The following is an 11,633-nucleotide window of genomic DNA, read 5'->3' as shown; positions in this document are numbered from 1 at the left end:
TAGTCTTCTTGGTACGTAGGAAAGCTCAGAACTCTCCCAGCAGGACCTCATATGCCTCCCTAGTTCTGTTCCAGGGGAATCACAGGACATTCTGCTGATCCTGCTCTGCAAAACCCTGGCTTCTGTGGCTTGTGTGAAAACACACAAGGTCTCTGAGGACTGGCTCAAGCTATTCCCTTGTTCCCTGTCGATGAGCCCCTGTCACATGTGTGACTTGTAGCTAGCCTTTTCATTTCTTACTGATTGTTTTGCACTAAAAGTTCTTAATGTTTGAATTCTTACCACATTTTCTTTCATACATTCTATATTTGCTAACAACTCTTTACCAAAGACACGCTATAGGATACAAGATAAACAATTATCTCAGTAATAAATAGTATAATCCTAGGAATTACTTAGTAGATTTCTTTAAATATATTACTTCTTAGTATTTTATATTTTGTGTTATTCATTTAGATCTATGCTCATTCGATAATTTTCTGTAAGGACGTTCATCTTCAGAACATCTTTCAGCCTATGTCTAAGTGAGCTGCTTCTTGTACCCTGGTGAAAAACCAACTGACCATGTTTATGTGGGCCTGTTTCTGGGCCCTGTTCTGTTGCAGTGATCCATGACTGTAATTTATCCACTGCTATCCTGAGTTCAGTAGTTTTTTAGAAAGTTTTAAAATTAGATGGTGGAATTTCCCTAGCTTTGTTCTTTTTCAAAAGTTCTTTGGCTACTCTTACTCTGTATTCATTTTTTAATGAAATTGTCCATATCCATAAAAATAATCCTGTGAAGCTTTTGTTTGGGAAGAGTTAGGTCTCCAGATCACCGTAAAGGGAGGTGCCATCTGTTGGAATCTTCCAGGGCATGAATAAGGGGTCTGTTCATTTAGACTTTCTTTACTCAGCTGCTTTTAGACTTCATCACATGTTTTGTTATGCCTGTAGGTAAACTCCTTTTTGGAGCAACTGCAAATTGCATTGCTGTTTAATTCTGGTTTATAATATTTATTACCAAGATAACTGTTTATCTTGTATCCTATAGCTGTTGAACTTATTCCTAGGAGGAGTGTAGATTTCTTTGAATTTCTTGTATAAACAATAATGTTATCCAGGAATCAGAAGTTACCTTTCCTTCCTTCTTCCCTCCCTCCCTCCCTCCCTCCCTCCCTCCCTCCCTCCCTCCCTCCCTCCCTCCCTCCCTTCTTTCTTTCTTTCTTTCTTTCTTTCTTTCCTTTTTTGTGATAGGACTTCTCCCTATAACAGTAACAAAGTGAGTAGTGAATAGAAATTAAATTCTCATAGTCACAGTTGGCTGGAAAGGATATCCGTCTAGTCTTTGCTTTAAAAATGGTACCATGGACACCATATCCTTAGCTGGGGATCAGCACCGCATTGTCATATGGCAGAAGGGAAAAGGGTAAACTGACTGTTCCTCTCAAGCCCTCTATAAGGACACCAATTGTGAGGGCAGAACCATTATAGCTTTGTCACCTTGTTCTGGCTTCATCTCTTCATATTGTTGGATTAGCAGTGGAATGCCAGCATGGACTTGGGGGGTATAACACATTCAAACTATAGTTCTAGAATACAATAAATTCTAAATATCGAGCTGTCCTTACAATCTTGAGTTTGGCTCTACTTGGTTATAATGTTTTATTCTTTTTATATATTCTTTGTTGTGCCTGTTCAAAAGGGAAATAGAATTGTATGGTTTTCTGGGTTTTGTTTTGTAATTTTCTTTTTGTACTGCACTTTTTTCAGTATGTAAATGAGCTATTTTTGGTTTTATGAAGGCAGTACTGAGAACAAAATGAGTTAGTTCTCATTTTTCCCATTCTTTCATAAAATTGACTTGTTAGGAAACAAAAAATAATTCATTTGTTTTGCAGACTATTCAACATTATTGATTTGCCTCATTGATCTTTCATGATGGTTTCTGTTTATTCTTCCATCTTCCTTAGTTCCTGTAAACTGAAAGGAGTAGAGGCTTATTTAGATATGGGCTCAAAACTTTTCCCCCAGACAACTTAATAAGCAGCGCTGTAGACATTCTATCATAGTCAACTCATGAGACACATGTAGTTTCTCACAGTGATCCTGAAGTTGATTAGGGAATTCAAATAGTATTAATATGATATGTGCTTTTACCAAGTACTTTAATATCGATCAGTGATCTGTTGTTTTATTGGTCATTGACAATGCTTTTCTAATTTTTCACTCCCTTTGCATTTATCAACTGCATCTCGAGCAGGATGATCAGAGCCCTTACCCATGAAGTGTACTGAACAGATCTTGCTTCCAAAGGGAAGCTATGCAGTTGGCTGCCTGTTAGGGTGTTCAGGATTGGACAGAAATGCCCAACCACTGTGCTTACCATCTTTGCTCAGCCACACTGTTCTAGAGAGGCCTGGTCTTCCGAGTTGCTGTGAACCTGGGTGTGGTGGTGCCTGCCTGTAGTCTGGGCACTCAGGAGCGAGGCAGAGCCAGAAGGATCACAAGTTTGAGGCTGGCCTGGTTTACATAGCAAGTTTCAGTTGAGCCTGGACTAGGGTGAGACTCAAAAAGAAGGCTGACATGGATCCTGTAGGTGCTGTGAGCTGAAGACTGTTGCTCCGTCTTCCACACTCACTCTCTGAATACTTAACGACTTTTTCATACATCCATGGATCCTTGTGTCTAAACCAAATGTTCCTTCTCTTCAGTGCTGCCTACCCTCCACCGCATACCTTCTTTTTAAAATAACCCCGAATCCGATTAATGCTCTCTGCATTGCATGGGTGTAGCATCAGCCAACGGTGTATGGGTAACCTGGCAGCAGCCATATATTTAAAGAAAAAAAGACTCCTCCAACAGCTGCCATTGATCGCCAATAGACACTTAGGGTTTTTGTTTATCTGTTTGTCTGAAACCAGTCTTGCTGTAAAATCCCAAGCCAAGGTTGCATGTGTGATCCTCACGTCTCAGCTTGCACAGAGCTAGGATTACAGACATAAACCACCACACCTGGCCCAGATGTTTTTAATCCCTACTTTGGTGCAGTTGTCATGAGATCGCTCTAGACGGCTCTGTTGCCAGTGCAGGGCATCAAGACCAGAATCCTCCCTCAGCCCCCTGTGTGCTAGGATTACTTGTGTTTGCCATCATACCTGAAAGTTAAATGCATTTCTTATAATAAAATGCAAAGTCGTTTTTTGAAGGAGTATGTAGAAGTTATATATACATCCTTAGTTACAATTTATAAATAAGAGGCACAACCTAATCTTAATTCATTTATTCCTTCTGAGGACTGTGTGTGTTGTAACAACTTCTAATGGTAATGATTTATCTTAGGATTAGTAAGAAACAAATGAGTTTTGGATTTTTTTTTAAGATAGATTTTTACTGTATAGACTTGGCAGTCCTATGATCACAAGTTATGGTTATGTAGAGCAGTCAAACTTACAGAGATCTGTGTGCCTCTTCTTCTCAGGTCCTGTGATTAAAGGTGTATACCTCCATGCCTGGCTGAGTGTTGGAAGTGTTAATGGACTTCCGTTAACTGTAGTCATTATTCTTTTTAATGTGCAAGTTGTTTATTCTTGAGCAGCTTTCTGGCTCAGCCCGCTTGGAAGATTAGGTAGGAGAGTCAAGAGTTAAAGGCTCGTCAGCTGCGTAGCTAGTTCAGGGCGAGCCTGGAAGACATAAGGCCTTGTCTTAAAATAATTAAAAGAAAAGGGGGTCAGGAAGCTCTTATAAAGTCGTTCCTGTTTTCCTATTTATTATGGAAACGTCAGACACATTAAAAAGCACAGAGCAGCGTTTAATGAACCATATGCGTCACCCATCTTTGACAATTATCTGCTGGATCAATTTTATATTCCCCACTCTCAGAAATTAAAAATGAAAACCAGATGTCAGGTAATTCTGAGCAATATTGTCGTGAGTCATTATTTATGAAATCACTTTCTGTGTGGCTTAACTCTCCTACAGTTCCCGCACTGGGTCTGAATCTCCTTCCCCTTCCCTGAATCCGCCTCATTTATTCAATGCACATTTTCCAGCTTCAAGATGCTATTACTGTTTTTTTTCTTTTTTCTTTTTTTCCATTTTACTTCATAAAATTTCTCTGAAAACTTTTTGTTTGTTTTGGTGTTTCAAGAGAACGTTTCTCTAGCCTTGGCTGTCCTGGACTCACTTTGTAGACCAGGCTGGCCTCAAACTCACAGAGATCCACCTGCCTCTGCCTCCGAGACTCTGAAAACTCTTAGTATCAAAATTTATACTCTTTTGTAAGTGTTTTTCCCTTTACCACAATGCAAGGTAAGTTGTTTCCCATTTTATAGTGGAATATTTAGGTGGGATGTTTTTTTGTTTTTTGTTTTTTTTTTTTTGCCAAAAACAAAGCTGAAATCAAATTTAGCTTAAATAATGGAGGAAGGGCTCACAAAACTGGAAAGGCAGAGGAAGAGCAGCCCACCCTCAAAGCTATTTGAGCAGTTTAACTTAGTCATTAAGAACCCATTTTACTGGTTGGAGACCACTGTCCAACAAACAAATATTCTCTCCTAAAAAACAAGGCCTACATTGTTAGAAAAGAAAATGGATTTGAACTGTTTTACCTGTGTGTTCTAGTCTCCCTTGCTAATATATATATTTACATTATAGAGGTGTAGAGTTTTGAGAGAACTTAAGGAGAGACATGCTAAAGACTGTGCCTTCTGTTCCTTCTGATACCTATGAAATGGACAGGACGGGAAAAAACGATAGGAGGAAACTGTCTGGATGGGCCAGGGTGCTATTATCTTAGCTCTGGAACTCTTAGTACATCTCATTGGCTCTTAAAATGGACCCTTTGCTTATATATTAAGGCAGTAGGCCCAGAGTGTAATTCCAGCTACTCAGGAGACTTGGGACAGAAGGATGGCAAGTTCATGGTCTGCCTGGATGGCAACATAAGTTCAAGGCCATCATGGAAACTTAGAGCCCATCTCAAATAAAATACAATAATAAAACATTGAAAGAAAAAAGAAAGAGGGTGAGAGGGACTCAAATAGCACTTTCTCAGCATGTGTGATATTCTGGGCTGGATCCCTAGTACTGCTACCCATGCTCCTCAAGAAAATACTTGTTTTTTTATGGTTGTTTTTTATTCTAAGGACTGATACAGGGCTGGTGCATGCTAGGCTTGTGCTCTACCACTTAGCTGCATCCATTGTTTGGGCTTTCTGATGCACATATCTATCTTTCTCTAATACAGAGTAGCCTCCAATTTATATGACCTGGAAACCCCTTGGGTTTTGTGTCCACTTTCATCAAGGAGTCCTTGCTTACTGAAGTACCTTCTAAATATATTACCATATGCAAGTGTTTTGATGAATTTTGCACTCACTTGACTTCTAACATGATCAAGATACAAAACATTTTCCACCCCTGTCTTACTAACCCCAGTTGCTTCTCCCCAGCTCTGCTCAGCAACTGTCCATCTGCTTTCTGTCACTACGGGTCAGATGTGTCTTCCTAGAGCCTTACATAAATGGGATCATGCAGTATTTACTCTCTTTTGTGTCTGGTTTCTTTCATTCAGCGTTCTGTTTAAGATTCATCCATGGATGAAAAATGTCATAATGAAACCCATTATTTTCATGCTCACTTGATAAAAAGACCCCGGGGGTCTGGGAGGAGCTGGGGGAGTGGTGAAAGAATATAAAATATGTTGTATGATAAATTCAAAAAGCATTTGTGGCTCTTTTACAGTAGCACTCCATAATAGAATATATGGACACCCCACAGTTTTCACAGATGGTATATCTTAGGGTTGCTTCCATTTTATAGGCTATTATAAAGGGGATGTATGTGTTAATAAGCAAAGGAAATTATTTATTTTCCTGCCTCTGTGTGCCAGTGTTGTCCTTTCTTGTACCCAGATCTGGCTCCCTTGTAGTTTTGTTGTATATCCCTTTTTGTCTATAAATACAGGTTAGTTAAAAGTTAATATTAGCTGGGCATGGTGGCACATGCCTTTGATCTCAACAATTGGGAGGCAGAGGCAGGTGGATCTCTGTGAATTCCAGGGCAGCCTGGTCTACAAAGTTAGTTTCAGGACAGCAGGACTACATACAGAGAAACCCTGTCTCGAAACAAAGAAACAAAAAGTTAATAATACCTGAATGAGATGTCTTTAGTTAAGCCTACCTCACATCATATACCTGAATCTAAGCATGAATATAAGAATGTATACTAGGACAGTGGAAGACAGTTGTTTCTGGCACAGAGATATAAAGAACAGCATAAACTCCCATATGCTTTCTATTCCGTGAGAATTGAAGAAGGCTGGCTTTAGATCCAGTCAAGACTGTTTACATCCAAGACTGGCCACTTATTACTGTAAGTACCTCTGTACCTGGATACCACTGAGCTTAATTTTTTTTTTCAAACCTGGGTAATAAATAGAAAACCACAAAATGTTTGTTTTTTGTTATTCTCCCCCCCCCCCCCCAGTGTTTGTTGAGAGCCATCTCCTAAGCCCTAGGGACCGTGCTTAGATTCAGCGTTGAGAAAAACGGCCTGAGCTCATTGAGCTTATTTATATTCTAGACTAGGGAGAGGGAAATAAAAATCTGTGTTATGCTGGGTGGTGAAGTGCTGTGAAGAAACATGGAGAGGGGAGCGGGGACACAAAGGGCTGTGTTTGTCATCCAGTCTTGGCTGAGAGTTGCTTGAAGCCAGGCGTTGATCTCTATCTTGTAGCATTTATCATGGTGTCAGCTGGATCTTAAGTGCTGCCGCAGTGTTTCCTGAATGGAAGAAGTGACTGAGTAAATGCCAATGCGGGGTTTATCTCATGAAATCATGGTAATATTGCTTACCTGGGTGTTTTTACCGGCTTCTCCTCAGGTCATAATTATGTCAGCGAAAACTGTGCCCTTCTCTTCTCCTTGCTCTTGATGGATCTTTAGCTCTCCCTTACCCCTTTTCTCTCTTAAACCGATAATATATTTTTCTTGGAAACCAGAATTCTTTTTAATGTACCTTTAAAATAACAGATTCTTGATTTTTTTTTTTAAGAGTACAAGAATTCTTTCAGGATTTTCCCAAATAAGTAAAATAGGAAACCATTTGACAAATGACTTAGTATATCAATTTTTAGAACCTAAGGTATTCTACCATGTGTGGAAAACTGGAATGCTTATACTACATGCAGAAACATGTTTTAGAGTACTATTCAGTGTCTGTTGAGGAACTTTTGAAGGATCATTTTATGATACTGAAGTATCATTAAGATACTAAAGGATCATTTTATGGTCCTTCAAAAGTAATAGTTCATACATGATGGTTTCGTGGATTGGAGTTTCTATGTAAGGTTTACAGAGTCTGGCAGACTGAGACTAGGTAGCTACAAGATACAAGAATTACCCTGGGTATTGGAAAACAACCTACTTCCTGTCATGTTTGATAGACAAATTAGATAATACATTTAAAAACTTGTTATGGATGTCTGTCTGTATTTTGCAAAGCTTTCTAAATGTTGCCAAGACAGGTACCCTGTTTACTGCACTATCACCTTTATATAAATCTCACCACAAAATATGCTCTCAGTACATATTTGTTTAACTTTTACAAGGATTTTTTGCTTTGGTAACAAACTTCACGGGAGCAAACTGCAACTCAAGTAATATTATGGCTCTGCCATTACCTCAGCTTTAGATTTGCATTCCTTGTCACTCATTAGTATTTGGGACTGAACCCAGGGCCTCCCTCCCCCATGCTGGGCAAGTGCTCTTTCTTGTCATTCATGATTGAACAATGTAGTTGAGGGTGTTGTTTTCTACTCCAATAGTCTGATGCATATGATCTCCACTTCAGCATACTATTTCCTGAGTTACTGATGCCTTCCTCTCCTGCATGCAGCCTTTAAAAGAATGCCCACTAGAATCTGGGCTCTTACAACAGCTCTAACACCTCTGGCTGCTCAAACTGCTCCTACTTCCACCAAGCGATTTAGTTTTTGTTTTTAAACAGGCTCTCAGTAGGTAGCTATGGCTGTCCTGGAACTCACCACGTAGGCCAGGCTGGGATTAAAGGCGTGAGCCATCAATCCAGACCCTACCACATTTTTCATTTAAGTATTTTACTCATTCTGTTTCTGTACTCAGGAGCTATGACAGCCCTTTACATATGACAAACACCCAGCAGCGAATTAATTTCTCCTACAACACACCGTTAGCTCATGATTTTTAATCCAATGGAGGCAAATCTGTTTTCTGAAATGCCACCCTTGACCCATGTCGAGCAATTATTGTTCTGAGTAATTTTTATAACTATTCTCCCCACTGAAGGCAGTTTATCATAAAAAAATATTTCAGCTATGTACTGATGTACTAGAAAGACAAAGAGCAGTTGGTTTTCCGATTCCGGTAATGTGTAAGTATTGCTTCCTTATGACTTCAATTCTTCACACTTCTGCCAAGGCCCGACCGTGTAATCCCTTCCAAATGAATAAGGTAGAAATGATAATGTAAAATTCTAGCGCCTTCCACTCCCTGAAGCATTCCGGTGAAGATCTGCTTAGCAAAGCGTCTAATCTATTATCTAAGGGGCTATATTTAGGTTATCGTTTTTTTTTTCCCCCTTAAGCATCAAGTTCAAGCCTGGAGAGATGCCCGGGTGCGGTTAAAGGCGGTGAGGCTGCGAGCTGGGCCAGGTGCAGGCTGTTTGCCGTCTCTAGTCAACTGTTTCCGTATAAAATCCCGCCGGTCTGCGCTCCGGCAGAGTTGGCTGCAGCGCTCCTCAATCGCAAACCCGCTCAAAGGCACGCGAGGCGGGGCTGGCACCCTTTCCGAGGTCCGTCAGCCTGGGATCCGAGCCGCCGGGACCGACACCAGCCAACGCTCCGAGGGTCCCGGTGCCTCGGCAGCAGCGGGACGGTCCCGACGCCAAGGCGCGCCGGGGAGCGGCGAGGGACGCACAGCCGCGAGGTATCTTCCGGTCGCAGACCTCGAGCCACCGCGGCGCGGAGGCGGGAGGAAGCCCGGCAGGGCGGCTGGCGCCGGGGTGGAGGGAGCGCGGAGCGGCAAACGGGGCGGAACGCACCCGGGGCCGGCGGGGTTCGGCCGCCGTGCTCGGGCCGCTCTCAGAACGCTCCCAGCGGCTTCCGCAGGCCCCGCCCCCGCCGGGGTTTCCCCGCCGCCCGTCTCATTTGCATGGCGCGACCCTCCCCCGCTGCCATTGGCCAGCGCCGGGCCCCGCCCTCGCCCGCTCCGCCCCCCTCCGCGGCCAGGGTTCCGTCCCCCGAGCGCCCGGAGCTGCGGGCAGCCGGCGGACTGTTAAACCGCGGCGGCGGCGTCAGCCGGGGCGGGAGCGGGGCGCGCTCTGGAGACGAGGCGGCGGCGCCCCGGGCGGGGGGAGGCGGGCGGACAGCTAGAGATCGCCTACGGCGGCCCCCACCACGGCCGGACCGAAGGTGCGGCGGCGGAGGGCAGCCAGGGCGCCCCAGCAGGCGAGTGGCCGGCGTCGCAGCGGCGGGCAGAGGGGGGTGGGTCTCCTCGGCGGGGGACGGCGGCGGCGGCGGCGGCGCGGGGCGGGAAGAGCGGCGGAGACCGCCGGGTGGACTCGCGGGCTCTGCGTCCGCCGGGCGGCCGCCTTGCACCCCGGCTCCTCCTGGCCGTTGGACTCCGGGCCCCCGGCGCAGGACCGTGCTTCGGGGCAGGGGTCGGACCGCAGCCAAATTTAAACGGCTAAACCTAACAGCCTTGGCGGACGCGGCGGGGAGGGGAGGGCGGGGCCGGGGGCGGGCCCGGGCGCCGGTCACGTGACGGCGGGGCGGGGCCTGGCAGGCCTCCCTTTTGTTTTGGCCGGCGCGTGCGCAGAAGGCAGAACGCGTCTTCCTCCCCCTCGGGTCGGGGAGCCGCCGCGCGTTTGCGGCGGGGGTTTTCGGGGAGTCGGTGCGGCGCGGAGCCGAGCCGTCGGCGACGGCGGCGACGTTGTCGTGTTGCCCACTGGGGGGGCCGTTAAGGGTCTGGCCCTCAGACTCGTTCGGGGTGGAGGGGGTTATAGTGGTTTGTCGAAGGGTGGCCTCGAACCGCGGGCGGGAGCTGTTGGGGGCGCGGCGTGGGGGCCACCTCCAGGCCCCGAGCCACCCCCCCCCCCCGGCTCTAACCGGTTTACCTTCGGGTCCCCAGGGAGGTCCTTGGGCCCCGACTCGACGGGACGGGCTCGTCGGCCGCGTTAACTGTGCGCCCGAGCGCGGCCAGCCGAGCAGGCAGGGTTTGGGGGGCGGGAAAAGCCGCTCTAAAAATAATGCGGCCGCGGAGGGGGAGAGCGCGCAGGTGCGGGGCGCGGGCTGCCTCAGAGGCTGGGCGCCGGTGGTTGATTTCCGCGATCTCTCTCCTCGGCCAGCCGCAGCCCCGCTGACACATCTGTTTCCTCCAGTAAAGCTGTTTTCCTAACGTGGTCCCTGCCCTAAAAGCGTGTAGCGAGGATCACGTGCCCCGAGTTAGCCACCGTAAGTCTCCACGTAATGCGGTGCTGTGACAGAACGTCAGGCCTTTTTGTTTTTCTTCTTCTTCCCCTAAAAACAGAGCCAGCTCACTTGAGGCCGTGAAATAACATTTGGTTTTCGCCAGCCCTGTTGCACTTTTTTTGTCTCTGGGCATGGAAGCCAGCTGGCTTCGGAACTCGCTGTGTAGTCCAGGTCCCTGTAGAGCTGACTTGAGGAGCGTGTGCCACCTCCGAACTTTTGCTGTAACTTTTCACCGTTTGGAAGATTAATGTCAAGGTCGGCTCTCGCTGCTTCAAGAGTATTGATCCGCAGAGAGGATTAGTATTTCCCTTTTGCAGCCTTTATAGAATAATTTTCTTAAACATGAAACTCTTAATCTTGGCCAGTACTGTCACAGACAAGATCTGGGTAATAGGTGTCTTTTCAAATAACAGCTGCTAAGTTTTTTCACAAATTATAAAATTGCCTGGGAAACTTTCTTTTTTTTTTTTTTTTTCTATCAGCTATGTGTCATTTTCCTTAAACTAAGGATCATACATTTTCAGTTAATTTTAAAGCAGAAATTTATTTAGCAAATATTACTAAACAACAATATACCTTGAAAAATAATTTTAATAGCTGTTTAACATTTCATATATATATTTTAAGTTTTTTCTATTGGCAGATGTTTGGGGTTTTTCTAATGTTTTGTGTAAGTTTTATTACACAAGTCTTTAAAATAATATAATCCTCCTTCCCCTTTAGATATGTAGGAGAGGAGTTACTGGGTCCTAGTTGTGTTTTATATATAATATGTGTGTGTGTACATATATATATATATATATATATATACCCTTTTATGACCTTCCCAACTTTGAGAGTGTGGTATTAATTTACTCACATAGAGGTATGACTGTCTCATCATACCTTTGTTCATCACTCAGTGTTCTGTTCCCATTCCCCCACCTTCCACAGACAAGTATGTGGCATCTATTGGGTTTCTTAACTTATTGTTAGGGCCTGGAGAGAAAGCTGTTTCATGTTTACATGCAGTATATCAAATAGTGAATGCACAATGAAGACTAGCCAGTTGGCTGCTAATGTTTTTTTTAAACCTGTGAGGTCAAGAAATTGTCTTTCCCTTTTTTGTCTTAAGAATACATAGTTGATAATACAGTAACTGACT

At 44.6% G+C, this 11,633-nt stretch overlaps 1 protein-coding gene across 8 annotated transcripts in view; it reads left to right on the top strand.

The window, feature by feature from the left end:
• The first annotated feature begins 9,245 nt into the window (after window positions 1–9,245).
• Kansl1l (KAT8 regulatory NSL complex subunit 1 like) overlaps window positions 9,246–11,633 on the top strand; it is a 100,479-nt gene continuing 98,091 nt past the window's right edge. For 3 of the 8 annotated variants that reach the window (XM_060368552.1, XM_060368550.1, XM_021655693.2), the window contains exon 1: window positions 9,246–9,466. The gene's annotated coding sequence lies outside the window, so the exon portion shown is untranslated. Of the gene's footprint in view, window positions 9,467–10,120; window positions 10,472–11,633 lie in introns of those variants that run through there. The other 5 variants (XM_060368548.1, XM_021655692.2, XM_060368549.1 and 2 more) reach the window with 4 other exon arrangements.

This window comes from Meriones unguiculatus, chromosome 15 (assembly GCF_030254825.1).
Source record: "Meriones unguiculatus strain TT.TT164.6M chromosome 15, Bangor_MerUng_6.1, whole genome shotgun sequence".
In the NCBI taxonomy this organism is placed as follows: Eukaryota; Metazoa; Chordata; class Mammalia; order Rodentia; family Muridae; genus Meriones; species Meriones unguiculatus.
The sequence above is the reverse complement of the archived record's forward strand: the minus strand, read 5'-3'. Positions and strand labels throughout refer to the sequence as shown.